Raw genomic sequence first — 17851 nt, 5'->3', positions numbered from 1 at the left:
GCAGCTCACTTTAATTTTACATGTACGCTGTGAATTTTCATTGTTTAGAAAACCATTGCTTTAGAAAACATCTGGCGTCTTTCGTTGGTTTATTTCATCAATCAACGGCGTTTTGAACAAAATTTTTATTGTTTAATCACGCACAGGAGAAATCTCACCAGGCACTACCTTGGAGGTAAACAATGGCTGCTAATGGGAATGAGAGACAGAAGAAGTCGGCTTTTAGCTAACACTTACACTTCTACTTCTACTAACGTTTCCTACTGGAACATGCTAATGGCTGCTAATGGGGAATGAGAGACAGAAGAATTCGGCTTTTAGTTAACGCGCACACTGCGAATTTTTTATTGTTCAACAACGCACAGGAAAAATCTCCCACCGGCACCACCTTGGAGGTCAAAGCGTAAGACTGGTTACGCATTACGACTACTACGACTACGACTACGAGGGCCGAACGGGTGCCGCCTTAAGGAGCTTCGCCCCTAAAAAAGTCGCCCGCATCTTCCCATGGGTGTTTACTCGAGGGTACTCGAGTACCCTCGACGCATTTACTCGAGGGTACTCGAGTAAATGCGTCGCAGAGTGGTGGGGGTATCGCGTGAATGTTGCGTAATTGGAACTGGTTTGGGAATGCTTAATTGTTACACGATGCGCACATCAAGTACGACTTGAACGGCTCCAGCGTGCACAAAGTTCCGGGTACGCAGCTCGCTTCAAACGCTTGCGTTCAACGTCGTATGCTCGTCTCTTCGCAGCCTTGTCTTCTGCGTTGCTTGCTGTTGTTGACGCCGACGACGGTGAGAGTGGGGTAACGTTGCCTTCAACGAGTGGTGGGACGCTGATTGAAGGTACTGTTGCTTCCATCGCACCTACTCGAGTCAAGCAAAGCGTCAAGTCAAGCGAAAGCCAAGTGTCACAAACGAGCGCTTGTTAAGCGCGCGCGGCCGCTTTCAAACAGCAGCGGCAGAGAACGGCGCGAGACGCTCGCCCAAGAAGCGCGAACGACGAAAAAACAAGCATCAAAAGCAGGGCTGGGCAGAGATACTCAGAAAAGTATTCCGGAATACAGATATCGAAATTCATGAACTGGAAGCCTAAAATACAGATACTGAGATACATTTTCCTTTACCGTAACGGGATATTTCGGAGATACTTTTGCAATAAGACGAAAAAAGTATTCCGGAATACAGTTACAGCGATACAGATACTGGAATACTTTTTTTTATTTGAAGGATGCTCATACTACGCAAAGACACCTATTAGTGCAGCATAATGTTGTAATGAAAGTTACAGCGCATTGAAACGTTCAGTTCATTTATTTATTACAGTACCCTCAGCGCCATTAAGACATTGCAGGGGAGGGGGTGGACAAAGTACATGATTAGCAATAATGACATAATTACAAGTATCAATTGCAATAAAAATACACTATTTCACAGCAACAGTAACAAGGACTGGACACCGAAATCGACATACTTGGCGAACAAACTAAGCTATGCTAGAAATAGCACACTTTAAGCAAATCACTCGAATCACTAATAAACACCAGTGAATTGAGAAAAAGTACACATTTATTTTGAAGACCTGCTTTGCCGAGAAAGTTGCTGTGTAGGCTTCTCAAATAGGCTGTCTTCTAACAGCGTCGGTTCAGCCTCAGCACAAGACTCACGAAAGAAAAAAATTCTGTCTACCGCTGAAGGCGAGCAAAAATTTGTGTTATAGTGAATAAGTATCGCCTTCATAGCCGAATTGCTCTGCAGCGTGGTGATATCTCTTCTCGGGTCATCTAGATACCGAAACGCTTCCGCCTTCACTTGGGTTGTTCTGACTGTTCAGAATCCGAAGTCTGTCCCCATCTTCGGAATCCTAAGCCGTCTGACCCTGTTGGCTTCAGTGAAGCTGTCACCACCACCGACGCTACCAGCGCCCATTTCAGAAAGCCGCAACAGGCGAAGTCGGCTCCGGCGGTGGGGGAGCCTGCTACCACAAAAGACCGTTTCACGCATGTAATCAATTAGGAATGCACCCTGACATTGGAGAGGTGGCTGAGAGCGCGTCAAAGATAGCCATCTTCTAGTCACTTCCGCCGCGACTACGGGAACTGCTTTTGGAAGTGCCGCCGCTTTGAGAACAATGCACGCGAAACATTGCAAAGTCTGTTCCAAGGCGGTATCCGCGCGGCGGGTCGCGAAGTAATAGCTTGCCACCCGAAAAAAATTAGGCGTGCTCCACTGACCTTGACAGACAGCGACTCTCGTCGGCATAGGCCGACAACACTGCCCCCGCGATTCTGCCGTCTGCGGCGTCGCGCGCTTTACCACATGGACCATTCTGTGCTTGAGCGGAAACCATCGCCGCCCTATCTGTCGGCGACCGGCGGCGCGCCTTTGCTTGTCTTGGCACAAAAAAGAAAAAAAAAACGTCATTCCCCCATTGTAAACATGCCTCTACTCATTTCCGACACAAAAGAAAAAACAATGTAACGAGATACCCGTGTCCAGCATAGTATCGCGATACAGGCGATACATCGTAAATGTATTTCACTACTGAGATACAAATACATTTTTCAAATGTATCTCGATGCAGAAATACAGATACTCAAAAGTATCTCTGAAATACTATCGCGATACTCTTGTATCGCGATACTGCCCAGCCCTGATCAAAAGACGCCGACGCGCCGCATCCTCCTCACCCACTCGAGCCAGACGCAGACAACGCGATCAAACGCCCGGCAAAGCCTGGAAACATCTGGAAGAGAAGCGTGATGCAATGCCAAGCGACGCCGCCGCGATTCGAACCTACGAGAAAGCTCTCGCCCTTTCCCTAGCCTTGGCTGTACTACACGCCGAAGAACGCTCCCGACGATTCTAGAAACCGGGAGAGAGCGGATAAAAGCGCGCGAAGGGCTGCAGAAATTAGCTTCTTTCCCCACCCCCAGAACCACAAATAATAACAACAACGGTCAGACAGGAGTGAGTGAGTCAGTCGGCTCGGATATGGTGAAGTAAGCTGAGTGTGGCTCCGTTAGCAAAAGAAGGCGTGTTTATGATGGTGTGCGGCCACTCGATCGTCGATCTGGAAGAATCGGATGACGACGCCGTGTGAGCCGTGACAAGTTACGAGGACGGTTGGGCAACGCTACATCTCGACATTTATTAGCGTCCACTTTTCGCCACTGTAGCTTACCCATGCCGGCCAGGGGCGCGCACGCGCGTCACGCTGGACCATATCCCGTCGTTTGGGCATAATTGGCCGTCTCACAACGCCATGCGTTCAGGGTAATTTATCGCGCCGTTTTCTGACCGGTTCTTCGTTTTAACCGGTTTACAAATTGATCTCTTGAGAGTACAGGTTCTGTCTCTTCAATAAATTATCATTAAGGGGCAAAAACATAGGAATGTTTGTCCAGCAATATCACGGGTTGAATTTGTACTCGTTTCATCAGCTTCTCCTAAAGGTGACCCTGATTTGCGATTCAGTGCTTTGTCTATGCAGGTTGCAACACAGAAGGTGGGACGTACAATTGCAGCACCAGGATTATTTATCAAAATATTCAAGAAGTACAAAAATATGCCAACTCACGCAGCTGCCAGCTGCCAGGCTGCTCCCTGAAATCCTTGCCCTGGTTCATCCGCCATTTGGGAGCCTTCGAAAGAGATTAGCGAAGATTGATTCTTATCATCGTCGTCATAATTATCAGGACATTTGATGCCCGCTCGAGGACGCGCAGGCCTCTCCTATCATCTTCGATTTAATTTGAGCTCTGATCCCATTTCGTCGCGGCGAACTTATTAATACTGTCGCGACATATAACTACACTCTCAGAAAAGATGGTCAGCATATTCACTACCTAAATACTAACCATTTACTTGTCAACATGTGATAGTGAAACACATAGCACACATTTCCCGCGTTTTTCGCTGCTCTGCCATAATGTTCGTGAACAAACAGCCCACCTAAGAACCCGTCTGCGTGTTTTCTCCTCCTGTAGCTTCTCCTGTGGCTTCTCCTGTGGCTTCTTTCCCTTTGTACAGTCCTTTTTTCGCGCTGTTAAAGCGAACGTATGCCAAAGGGCCCGCTTGTCGACGCTTCTGCGGTTCAGAAATTAGGGCTAGTCGGAATAAAATACCGCGCAATTGAGTAGCCCTACACGGGCAGTGATTGTCGTCCATGTCTTTCCCACAGGTTCTACAATTTTCACCGCACGTATACGAAGCAGCTAGTACTCCTTCTTAGCCCATTAAGTCTGGCTTCGCGAAGGGCTTAACCTCTGGAAAGGGCGCGAGAAGACCTACTTCCTTACAGGACAGAAAACATGCAGACGAGGGTACCAAAGTACATAACTGCAACGGGACTTAACACTAACAAGCAGAGGCTCCGGAAGTCTTTCGAGGCAGATCAAAACTGCTTAGATCAAAGTAAATAAAACATGTGATGCGCACGCGGCTTTTGTTTTCTTTGTAATTTACTTCTGAAAAAGCCACTCACGAGGTCACATAAGAAATTGTAGTTAGACACTGGAAGTTGTTGCGTGCCCAGTGAAGACCGTTTTACCACAAGAACGTTTCAAATTGGTTCGTCATGAGCCGAGAAACCGTGATGCGAGAAGGCGATCTTGAAACCCTTGCCACTAGCCCCGTGTAACCTTCGTAAGCCAAGTCCCTTCCCTGCCTTCTTCAGTATCGGAGCCGTAGGATCACATGACGCAGACGGCAGACGCATCAACACGTCATGCGCACGCAATGTGACGTGCGCATGACGTGCCAGGGCCAGGTCGTGAACGCGATGTTCGTTTCTGTGGGATGGACCCCTCAGTGCTCGCACGTTTGGAGGGGCTGGCTCGGATCATGTATCGTTACCGCGATACACCGCGTCCCACAGCAAGAAGTGTTGTAAGGGACGATGCACCAAAAAGGCGCCATGCGTCGTTGGGGCTGGCATCGGCACGACGCGGGAATGGCGAGAACACGAACGCATGCGAAACTGGGGCAGATTAGTCTGGCATCTCGCTGCGATTAGAAGTAAAAAAGAAAAAAATTGGCGAAGCTTGCACTAAGCCGCGCAAAGCTCGAAACAGCGAAACTGGACGATTCTGAAGACTCCTCTGGTTGCTTCTAGGTTGTTTCTAGGCCTTAGCTAGGGGATGAAGGTTGTTTCTAGGTTGCTTCAAGGTCGTTACAAGCCTTTAGCTAGTTGATGCTGGGTTGTTTCTACGTTGATGTTCAGCGTAGAGAGGTTCGAGTTAAACCGGAACGTCACAGACACGAACGGATGACCAAACTCCCGAGACAGAACCTCGCGCTGAAACCAAGCGTTCGCACCTCTCATAGATCTACGGGCACGTCGTCGTTGACGTAGGCCTTCCGTCGCTTCGGGGTTTTCTCGCAGCCGCCGTTGCCCTTCCCGTTCCACAGTATTCTCTCGTTGTACGCACTCGGGGTCGTCGGCTCGCCGCCAGCGCTTCTCAGCCATTTGTTGGGCTAAATGTTGTCTTCTTCCTCTTTAGCTGACCAGTGGTGAGTAGTGGGACGTACCCAATTTCTGTGGCACATACCTGTTTATGGTGGTGATGGTTTTCTGATAGGCCTTGGCACATATCCGTTTTCTCGTAGGCCGCACACATTACAGCTATCTTAATTAGCAGCTTCGCTGTTAAAACGCGCACAAATTTCGTTGTCTGACTGGGATTCTGCGAGCACAATTGCGACAGAGAAGCGCCTATCGACACGGCTACTTTTAGAATCACTGCACATTCAAACGACAAAAACGCGATTAACCGGACACGGGGTAATCTCCCCGAGCTATTACATGCGCACTCTGCGCCACCCATTCCATAAATAGTTACGCCCTCTTGCATGCTCTTCATTGTGAACAAGGGACCCGTAGCGGCCCCGAAACGTCAATATACGATTGCTTTTCCTTGAACAAGGCGAGTGCCTGTTTTATTTCTTCCAATAAGCCCAAACAGCGCTGGATTTTGTTCGCCTGTACTGTCTTCCTTTTAATACGGTAGCGAGCGCGTACCATCCGGCCTAAATAAGCACTCTAGGACGGTGATTCAGCTAATTGGTTGACTGCGCCATCAGGGACAAAATACTCCCGCTTTTAACATGAATTGATGACGCTTGCGTAACCGAATGCCTCGGAATTCGATACATATTGGCGATCGTGACGTTCACTTACCCTTGAGGCCACCGCCGCCGCAGCCGACGGGCGCGCTCCTTCACCTCCTCAGTAAGTGTGGCCCGTGCCCATTACGGGAGATCTGACAATAAAGAGGTGTATTTTTCCAGTAATTAAGTTCTCTTAGCTTAAAATTCCTGGACTGCTACAGTCAAATAATATATAAATTTGTACTGCAGACGGTCAATAATGAAGTAATTATTTAAAGCCGATACAATTTAGCAGAATTGGTAAAGGATAATGATGATTATGATGATATTCCTTCACTTATGCCTCGTACCCACGCTGGGGGATCGGCCAAGAATTTCGCATACTATCACGTGGTCGTGACGTCGACGAAGACAGCAGTCGGCGTTTTCAAGATGAAACTGCTTATTTGGCCGAACTTGTGGCCGGGAAACGGAAAGTTAATTTACAGCAATGCGCACGGTATGCACTGACAGCGACCGTCGATCAACTGACAAGCGGTGAAGCGCATCGGCATTTATGCATGTGCCGTAGAATATTCCAGCGTTATCGCTGGTTGTCGTGCAATCTCTAGAATAAGCTCGAGTGTTCGCGTCTTGCGCGCAATCTTAACGAAATGATCTACAACAATCCCGAAGCTTCTCGAACAATGAGGCGCGGTTTGCGCTGAGCGTTGCTGACAGTCTTGGTGGGCGAAAACCGAATACAACAAAAGTGATAATAAGAAACGCACATGGCAATGCCCACCTCTGAAAAAACGTCGTCCCGATGCTTAAAAACAGCACATGAATAAATGCAATACTAAAGAAAACTAATATAGCAAGCAAACATTAGAGTCCTCAGGTGCGTTAACGAGCACAGTACGGTTTAAGGCGCACCACATGCACGACCTCGGGTCGAGCTCGGCGCCTCTGAGAGTTCGTGATGCCGTCGGGGACAACCTCGTAGTCGAGTGCGCCGAGACGTCGAAGTACAGTCGCGCGCGATTTGGAGGTGATCGCGCGAGCGACGACCAACAACTACAACAGCGCCACCTCCCAGTATACTCTTTCGAGGAGAGGGAGGTATCAGGCAAGCTTCATACACTCTTTTTGCTGTTCCTTAAGCTGGGATTACTCCAGTCTGAGGAAGACACATATTTATTTTTTCTTTGAAAACGCAATATATTTTGTTCAACTTAACAAGCCGTTTACACGAAGCAGTGCCAAGCACCAGCATGCCCAGACCTTTCCCAGCAAGTTTGCTATCACCCGCGGAGATAAGAGCCAACGAAGAATACACTTGATCGCAAAGAATGGAAAAATTAAAATAGAAAGAAAGGGTTGTGACCGAGGAGGGGCTGAGGCTGCCACCCAGGTTCCGGCGAAGAAGGACTCTTGCGACGCTTCACACATATATAACACAAAAGTGATACGTGCCCTTACAGAGGTAGTTCAATATTTACTGTACATTGATGTAAGAGAGCTTGCACAATGGCTATTGATGTTTGGCAGCTATAGCACCGTTTCACGTGGATGCACCCACGTTGACGCTTGGTGGTACATCTCCATCCCGACGACTGACGTCCATGATCAATGATTAAACAAACCCTTCTGGTAGCTGTAGTAGTTAACGGTGAGAGCGTAATCGGAGAAAGTTGTGTGACAGCCAGAAAAGCGTCGTTGACTGGACGCCGAACTTGGCTAAGGTCGCCATTCCGTGGCATGTTAAAGAGTTACTGAACACCACGGCCGGACTAGAGGGAAACGCTGCGCGCGACGTGTCTCCCCTGTAGCCCAGCCCTCGGGGCGAGCCAGGCGAGGCAGGCGTGCGTCGCAGAGCTATCTTTAGCATGGATGGATGCTATGAGTGACGCCGAGGCTTGGGCTAAGGTCGCCACCTCGCGGTGTGTTTAGGCGTTGAAAATGTTACACTTGTACTGGAGACGCGCCGAATGGGGTGGACGTGTAGTGATGACACGTTGCATGAGCTAATCGAGGAGGCCACGGTCATGGTGCATTACTTTATTTTACCGCTCACAGACGGCGACACCACCCCGCCGACCAAGAGCACTGTGAGAGAAATGTGTGCGTTGGTAAAGCCTTTTGAGTGACCGTGGTGCAGTGGATAGCATGCCCGGCATATGTTGTCGCAGACAGTGAGGTCGCGGGTTCAACTCCCGTTGACGGAACTTTTTCCTTTGCCATCTGATCGTGTGCATTTTTCGGCGTCATTCCCGTAACGGAAATACGTGCGCCACTGAAGTCTTGGTGGACCCCGGCATAATACACTTTCGTGTTAAAAATGGAGCAACTGCGACTCTCGAAATGCCGGCCATGTAATGCCGAAAAGCGATTTGGAGGTTCTGCCGCACATTAATGACGATGTTTCAACTAGCCCGTGCACATCAGTGTCGTCTCGCCAGCTGACGAAGTCCTACAACATTGCTGTCGAGGCGTACACTTTGCCATAGTTGGTTGTCAGGATTTGGCAAACATACTTTGAAATGGAATCGCGATACGATACCAGTTACACCTGCAAAAAGTATTTGCGTACCGATAAAGGATATTGCGGAAACATTGTCTCCGACGCGATACTTACCAATTGGTAAAGCTTAAGCGCAAGAAATTCACGGACGATCACGATACTGCGTAATGCAAATTCTGAGCGCAGCTTCGTGGTGGGGCAACGCCAACTGTGCTTCAAGTTTTGGCTATCCGCAGTAGTAGCAATGTAACATTCGTTACATATTGCCACAGAAACTGCCAGCGCTCGATAGTTACGCACACCACTCTGTGCACTGCAGGCGTCTCGAACCAAGCGAAACGCCGACAGCCCCGTTGCGACAAGCGAAGCCAGCCACAGCGCTTGTGCCAGCCCTGCATGCGCACGAGCTCTGACCGAGGGGCCAGCAATAGGGACGGAGGAAGAAAGCTAGGTTAGATGCCAGTGGCTCGTGATATCTACAGACTCCGCGTTCGCTCTCTGTCGTCCTCGTTCGCTCGATTGGTTATGCCGCCGACGCCAACGGCGACGCCGCTACATGCAGGAAGGGGCGCCTATGAGCTGCGCTCTAAAAAAATGCACAGAAGACAAAGAAACGACAAGGACAAGTGCTCACTATTAGCCACCATTTATTAAAGCAACCCCAATATATACCTGACACAGGTGATCACAGCCCTACCTGTCTGAGCACGAAGGCGATAAAACAAAATAAGCCCAGAAAGCAGCAAAAGTACGCTACAACGCCACGTTGTTGCGTACTTTACGAAAGCTAGTTCCCTTTTTGTTAGTGCGATAGACCAGCTATAGCCCAGTCTCACACCTTGCTTCTATCTTAATATACTTCGATGCATTCCCAAATTCGCTATTAGATATCGATATAAAGAAGCAGCAAACGCTTGTGGAAAAAAATGTTTATCCTCAAATTTTTTAACTGCGGTCAACTTTGTTTAAAAATATCTGTTTCCTAAGATGTGCCTCTTTCTTGCTCAAGGTATATTAGTTTCATTCTGAAACAACTCACTGGGATTTGTATGGCTGCTTAATATGACACCTCTTTATACGCTATGCTCTCAGTAGTTTTTTGCTTGACACTTTTGTAATTGATAGGTGTCTCTGCTCTACTTGCTGACAAGCTAGCGCGCCGCCATCTACTTAAAAGAACGTCGATAAGATCCCTCCGCGCGATGACGCAAATAACGGTGTGCGGTCTTACCTTGTCAGTAAGCGTATTATCGTTTTCGCTACCGGCACCCAACATGTGTAGAGAAGCGGCAACGGTGGGAACAATATTTTTTTTTTGTCACGCACTGCATTTACATTCAGGACATAAAACTGTAATGACTTTTCATATTCTACTTATCAGCTTCCGTAAAGCGTTCGTTCGCAACATAATCAATAGCGGGCAATATTTTAACATTTCTTTTCGAAGAGAATTTGTGCCGCCCAGGAACATCTCAGATGTATTGTATTCACACAAAGCGTCGCAGGATACCACGGATATTTACACTGCTGCTACTTATAGTGCCCATGACATGTTCATTTGTAGCAGCAAAAGAAAAAAAACTTTCCGGTGGCATAAATAGGCAAAACGAGTGTGTCTGAGTCAAACAGTAAGGCGGTTCCCTTATCAAACAAACACGGTGAATAAGTTGTGTCTTGAGTGGAGCCAAATGTTTTATAAAAAAGGGGTTAAACCACGACTAAATGAAACCAGCGGCATACAGTTTACCGTCATGTGGTGCCCATTATCGTATTTTTTTATTTTGTGCATCGTTTGTTAATTAAGTAAGGTCAATTATTCGACATTGTAACATTCACTTAATAGCGAAGTACGTTTTGTCACGTCGTAAAGGGAATTCCAGAACAAGCTATTACCATTTTTCGTGGCAACGTATACAAGCTGCATGCTGATTTTTTCCGCCTTCTAAATAAAGCGCGCCAAATTTTTATTTATTTATTTATTTATTTATTTATTTATTTATTTATTTATTTATTTATTTATTTATTTACAGATACTGTCAGCCCTTACACAGGGCTATAACAGGAGTGGAAAACAATACATAATAACATAACAACCATTGCAGAATCAGAACATCATTAACATGTACAATCAGAACTTACAGATAAAGGGACAAAATGAAGTACACCAAGAAACGCAACCAGATAATAAGATTAAATGCACTAGATCAAGTACAGACAAATAAGGCTTTGCTAGCTACAAATGAGAATGTGATCTATGTGTTTTAAGAATAAATCTACAGATGAGCAAGAAACGGCTTCTTCGGTCAAAGAATTCCAATCGTTGATAGCTCGTGGGAAGAAGCTATGCTTAAAACAATCAGTGTAAACAGCAGGAGCACGAATGTACATTGAATGGCGATGTCTAGAAGTTTCACTACGAAAAATATCAAAATAGTCGGCATACCTTATATGAACATGGTGATTAATAATCAGGTAAAGATATTTAAGTCTTTCGTATTTAGTTCGAGCCTGAATTGTGGGTAGCTCGGCTAGTGCACACAGTTGAGATGGTGAATCCGTCCAACGATATTTATTGAATATGAACCGGACTACTAGACGCTGAATTTTTTCAATTTTCGAGATGTTGGTAACAGAGAAAGGATCCCAGACAATTTTAGCATATTCTATGATGGGTTTAATAAGCGTCTTGTAGGCTAAACATTTTGTTTTTAGCGTTGCAAACGGCAAATGGCGCCTAAGACACCAGAGAGACTTGTTGGCCCTGGCACATACATAATCTATATGATGATTCCAGCGAAGATCACTTGTAAAAATCAAACCAAGGTACTTATGTTGTTCAACTCTTTTAAGTTCATGATTATTAATATAATACGTATAGTTAAAGTAATTTTTCTTTCGCGAGACTGTCATAACTACAGTTTTTAGAAGGTTGAGCACCATTTGCCATTCTTCGCACCATTTCCTTATTTTCTCTAAGTTTTCTTGCAATTTTACCTGATCACTCACTGTGTCTATTTTTTTTTTGTATATGATGCAATCGTCTGCGAAGAGCCTGATAGAAACGTCTATTTCATTCGGGAGATCATTTATAAATAAAAGGAACAGGAACATTTATAAATAAAAGGAAATATAAATAGAACCACGTCAGTTCGGTCAAACGTGCTTCGAGCGAAGCAACCAGTGTGCTGACTGTCAGCTTATCGCTTCTCATGGACAACGGCCTTCCCTGGCCGTGTGCGCCCGTCATTGCTGGCAACTGCAGAGCTGCCGCTCTGCATGGTCCACGCGCTGGTTGTTTCGCTTTAATCAAGCTTAGGAGAGCTGCAGTAGGTAGCGCGTGAGGGCACTCATGTCGTCGTATTTCGCGGCATTTTTTTAAACGCCGGAAGAAATGACCACGCAGCATTCACGTTGCCACAAAAAATTGAACGAGTCGTTTTGGAATGCTCTTTACAACGTAACGAAACGCACTTGGCCTTGAGTGAATATCACGTTTCAGAATTTCTCTTACTTAACAAATTAAGCGCAATATAAAAATACCTTAACGCGCGCCCCATGATGACAAACCATGTCGTTGGTTTGGTTCAGTTGAGGAGGTTAGCCACATTTTTGTAACTATTTGATTTTATTTAAGTAAAGCACCCTGTATAACGTAATATAATTGACAGTGCAACGGGTTAAACACGGACAGAAAGAGGAAACGGACACAGCGCTGAACTCACAACTAAATTTATTATCGAAAAAGAAAGAACATATATACAGATCAATGAGTCATCAAGACCAAGCGCAGGTGTAACAACACAAGCAGAGTAATATATCTTGTATTCCTCATCTAGAAGAATGATTGAAGGATGACTTATGCACTTGTCGTTGCATCTAATAAAAAAGGCTTCAGCTATTTCACGCGTGCGTTGATCTACATGTCTATATTTGATAGTGGTGTTCTGCAAGTGGGACACACAGCTACATGATCTACAATGGGATGCCAAATGCGACGTCACAGCGGCACCTGAAAGTGTCAACTCGTGTTCACGTAAGCGTACGTTTAGGCAGCGCCCCGTTTGGCCCACGTATTCACTGCCACAAGAGAGAGGAATGGCGTAAACCACGCCAGTAGCACAATGCACATACGTGTGAACAAGCTTGGTGACACACTTGTTCCCTTTCCCTGGCGTCTGACAAAACGCTCTATCTACGCAAGCACACACATTGCCTACTTTATTGCGCGCTGAAAACAAGACGTTTACGCCATACCGCGCACCAACGTTTTTCAAACCATGCCCGGTTCTGTGTAGGTAAGGAATGGCAGCATGCCTCTTTTTCTTGCTAACTTCCGGGGCACTATAGGGTCACGGTGATGAGGCTTCTTCAACTTACTGATCAGTTTTTCCGAGACGGAACAAATCACGTCACTCGAAAAGCCAGAGCTTGTAAGACGAGCGACCTGGATATCCAACGCACGCGCCATGAGGTGCTTGCATTAGATATCAAACGCACGTGCCATGAGGAAGGCCTAGCGGCAAGTGTGAAGAAGGCAAAAAAGCAAGAACTATCTGTTTTCTTTTCACTAAAGACGCAGAAGATTGGAATGTCACTAACAACGATTGTCTCAGAAAAAGACAACTGGCAAGTAAATGTTTCCCGGTATCTACAGAAAAATTTGGAGCGTTTGAAGATTTGTGATCCGCTAAGAATTTCTAACTCAGAATCTGTAATCACTTCACTAAAAGAACAGCCATCTTTGTACCGCTATGCCATAAGCATAGATGTGGAAGGTTTGTATTATTCTATGCCCCATCGTGAAGTGTTAAAGTGCAGGATAACGATGAGCTGCTGTTTCAGAGCCAGTGCGGTATTTCCGTTGAATCGTTTCTAGAGCTCGTCCAGGCGTACCTGAATTCAACCATTGTGTCTTGGGAAGGAAATAAGTTTGTTCAAAAATCTGGCATCTGCATAGGGTCATGTATAGCACCTGTAATTAGCGATATCTTTCTCGGGTTTGTGGATAGGCAGCTGCAAAAGCATTTGAATGAGTTCGCGTCCCATGTTTTTCGGTACGTCGATGACTTCTTGGTTTTACTTGATACTAACCTTTGCTCCGTACTGGTTGTTAATATTATGAAGGTTTTCAAGGAATACGGAATGGGTCTGCATTTCACTTTGGAGCTGCCAAAAAACAATGAGCTACAGTTCCTCGATTTAAGACTGGCCTTTGTCAGGGATCACGTTTGTTGGCAGTATCAACCGAGATCCATTAGGCCAATTTTAAATTTTAATTCAGGCCACTCAAAAACTGCAAAAAGAGGCATTGCGTCATCTGTACTGGGTGCCGCTCTTCAGAAGTCATGCAAGCATCTCATGGCGCGTGCGTTTGATATCCAGGTCACTCGTCTTACAAACTTTGGCTTTCCGAGGGACGTGAGTTGTTCCGTATCGGAAAAACTGATAAGTTGAAAAAGCCTCTTCACCGTGATCCTAGTGCCCTAGAAGTTAGCAAGAAAAAGAGGCATGCTGTCATTCCCTAGCTACACAGAACCGCGCATGGTTTGAAAAACGTTGGTGCGCTGTATGGCGTAAACGTGTTGTTTTCAGCGCGCAATAAAGTAGGCAATGTGTGCGCTTGGGTAGATAGAGCGTTTTGTCAGACGCCAGGGAAAGAGAACAAGTGTGTCACCAAGCATGTTCACAAGTATGTGCCTTCTGCTACTGGCGTGGTTTACGCCATTCCTCTCTCTTGTGGCAGTGAATACGTGGGCCAAACGGGGCGCTGCCTAAACGTACGCCTACGTGAGCATGAGTTACACTTTCAGGTGCCGCTGTGACGTCGCATTTGGCATCCCATTGTAGATCATGTAGATGTGTGTCCCACTTGCAGAAAACCACTATCAAATATAGACATGTAGATCAACGCACGCGTGAAATAGCTGAAGCCTTTTTTATTAGATGCAACGACAAGTTCATAAGTCATCCTTCAATCATTCTTCTAGATGAGGAATACAAGTATCTGTTAGACAAGACATAATTATTCTGTTTGTGTTGTTACACCTGTGCTTGGTCTTGATGATTCATTGATCTGTATATATGTTCTTTCTTTTTCGATAATAAATTTAGTTGTGAGTTCAGCGCTGTGTCCGTTCCCTCTTTCTGTCCGTGTTTAAGCCGTTGCGCTGTCAATTATATTACGATGAACATCCACCAACTAGCCCAACTCGCGATTCTGACCCTGTATAAACACGATACAGGAGGCAGCCCTTAAAGGCCAACTCCGGCGATTTTTCGAGGTCGATGGATCTCAGTGAAATTCGCTGGGTACGTTCCTTTGCACGTTTCCGTCATTTATGCCAAATTACAGGCTTGAGACATGCGCAGATTGTTTGCAAATGAATTTTAAAGATTGTCTGCAAACGCCCTCCTGGCTTCCCACAATTATTGGCAACATTGCGTCTGTGACGTCAGTGTTGGCAAGGCGGCGGAAGTGACACAGCCGAGGGCACCGCTAACTTCGGCGCTTAGGCCGCTACAGCGAGCGTCTGCTGTGCACAAGGCGACAGACAGCGTTGGTTTGGCCGGCGCTTCGCTGGTCGTCCCGGCTGTCACAGTTTTCATACTCCGCGCCGGCGTGACCGGCATGCCTTGCGCGACTTCCGGTTCGTTCGTAACGACGTCTACGTCATACGTAGACAGTACACTCGGTTGGGTTTCGGTTTCGGTGTTGCGCTTTCTTGCTTATTTAAAATTATTCTCAAATTTGCCGAGTATTTCTGCTATCGGGCCCGTAACAGGAGCGTCTCGGGAACATAAAAGCACCATTACTTTGACATGGCCAAAAAATCGCCGGAGTTGGCCTTCAAAGCTATGACAATTGGGCATAATTGTCGTCAACTTAGATGTCAAGGTCAGACAATAGAATACTCAGTGTCTATGTGAAATATCATGAAATGGTTCGTGGAGACACACAAGAAAAAAACGGAGTACTTGGTATTACGTTCCTCGAGACCCCTTTCAAACATTTTTAAGGTGTTTTTTTTTACAATTTCCATTATGATAATGCTAACTAAAGTTTGCTATATTACTACTTCGTCAGCAGAATTTTAATACTGTATGGTCTAGGCACACCCAGATTATTTTATCTTTGTCCTCAATATCACCTTGGCATACCAGTCAGCTCAAATGCAGTAGAGATATGCAAATAGTAGGAATGACACAAACAGTAAAAGATTAGTATAAAGCAGAGAACGTATTTCAGCAGCAAGCTACACAATATATATTGCAGTAAACGGACGGGCAATAAATATAGACCGGCCCAGGCAAACAAAGCGCTTGTGCTAAGAACCAAATTATGATTAAAACAACCGCGTGAGTATTTTGCAGGAAGAACGGACATTAAATGTACCAAGATATCTTTTGTTGCGTAAACGTTTCTTCGTGGCAAATGGTAGCATGCTTCCTCGTTTTAGTGAATTGTAGAATGCCCGCCGTAAGGTGTTACGTATCTTTCGCCTGATCACACCGTCTCTTTGTAATCATTTCGTTTCTATAACAAAAATTTTCTTTTCTCCTATTCATTTTAGTACGTACGACTCTCCCAAGTTATTCAGGATCAAGCGCTTCAAATACAAAGTTACGGCTTTCGCTTCTATCGGCAGGATTATACGCAGTATGTCGCATTAATGGGCATAGTCGTCAAAAGATCTGTGTCTTTTTTTCTTGTGCATTTGAAAGAACGCGAATAGCTCATCTGCAGTTCGCAAAACTGATGGACTGTTGGCGACGTGCAGCATTCTGTGTGTGTACGTCATTTAATTGAGCTATATGCCGGTGTCCTATACGTCACTGGAAACTTTTGTTACAACTCGCCAATATACTTTGTTTACAAGGGCCTTGAATAATTGAAATATCTAAGTACGATTCAATACGGGGCGAAAGGGGACGGTCACAAGTCGGGCAAATGGGAGGAGGTTGGGGTAACAACGGACGTAACAAGCCTACATACGCTGCAAGGCTGCGGGAGAGAAGTACGCATGCGCAGTACGCAACGTATCTATTCCACGGACAAGCGCTTACGCCCGTAACAAGACGCTGCGTGCGTGAGTCAGCGCTTACTGTGTTGCGCTCTGGCGAGACCTCGAACGAATAAGAAACGAGAGCACATGATAGCTGCAGTGGCGTCCGACGCTGAATGCAACAGCGAACCCGACGCGAGTCATGTCTGCTTCACCTTGAAAGACCATGTTGCCATGCCAGACAAGGTACAAACAAGCGGCATGCTCCGGCGTACTGACGAGTGGGAAGACAGTGCATGGCGTCCCACAAAAATCCTCAAGAGATGGTACTCCACAGGTTGGGTGCGGGAACCCGTTAATATCTTTCCTGTTAGGCCTCTCTACAAACGACCCCCCCCCCCCCAAAAAAAAAAGAAAGAAATAAAACGAACGAAAATAACCTTGGCCCGTACTTTATTGCATGCTCCAACATAACGCGCGTTGACCGTTGTTCGAGCTTTAACTCTTTGAAAGTGTTGCTTGCAGATCGGAAACTCAAGACCACGAGGAATGCGACCTGTTGCTGCAGGCATAGGCGTGCGCAGGGGGGGGGCAAGGGGGGCGAGAAGGGGGGGCGCAAAGTCAGCCCTATACATTGTAGGGGGGGCGAGAAGAGGGGCGCAAAGGCAGCCGCATACATTGACATAATAGGGAGGGGGGGGCGCTGCGACGAACCTTCGCCCCCCCTGAAGGGGAACCCTGCGCACGCTTATGGCTGCAGGATGTACTAAGATTCTTTCACGGCCGCGCTCGATAGAACGCTGTGCTCTGTCCACCGTGACCGTGCCTCATCAAGTGCTCTTATGTAGTGCGCCCAGCTACAAAGCTGTGCACACAGAGTAAAGCTGGACGCACACAGCAAACGTCAACGCATGCAACCAAATGCACCCAGGAACGGCGTTAAAAAATGTCCGCCGCGGTGGAGCAGCGGTTATGGCGCTCGGCTGCTGACCCGAAGTTCGCGGGTTCGGTCCGAGCCGCGGCGGTCGCATTTCGATGGAGACGAAATGGTAGAGGCCCGTGTACTGTGCGATGTCAGTGCACGTTAAAGAACACCATGATGGTCAAAATTTCCGGAGCCATTCACTACGGCGTCTCTCATAATCGTATCGTGGTTTATTGGGACGTAAAACCCCAGATATTGTTATTAAAGGCCGTTAAAAATGCACGCGGCCAACGCCGCGGTCTGACGT

The sequence above is a fragment of the Rhipicephalus sanguineus genome, chromosome 10 (genome assembly GCF_013339695.2).
Source record: "Rhipicephalus sanguineus isolate Rsan-2018 chromosome 10, BIME_Rsan_1.4, whole genome shotgun sequence".
Lineage (NCBI taxonomy): Eukaryota > Metazoa > Arthropoda > Arachnida > Ixodida > Ixodidae > Rhipicephalus > Rhipicephalus sanguineus.
Note: the sequence above shows the minus strand (reverse complement) of the source record.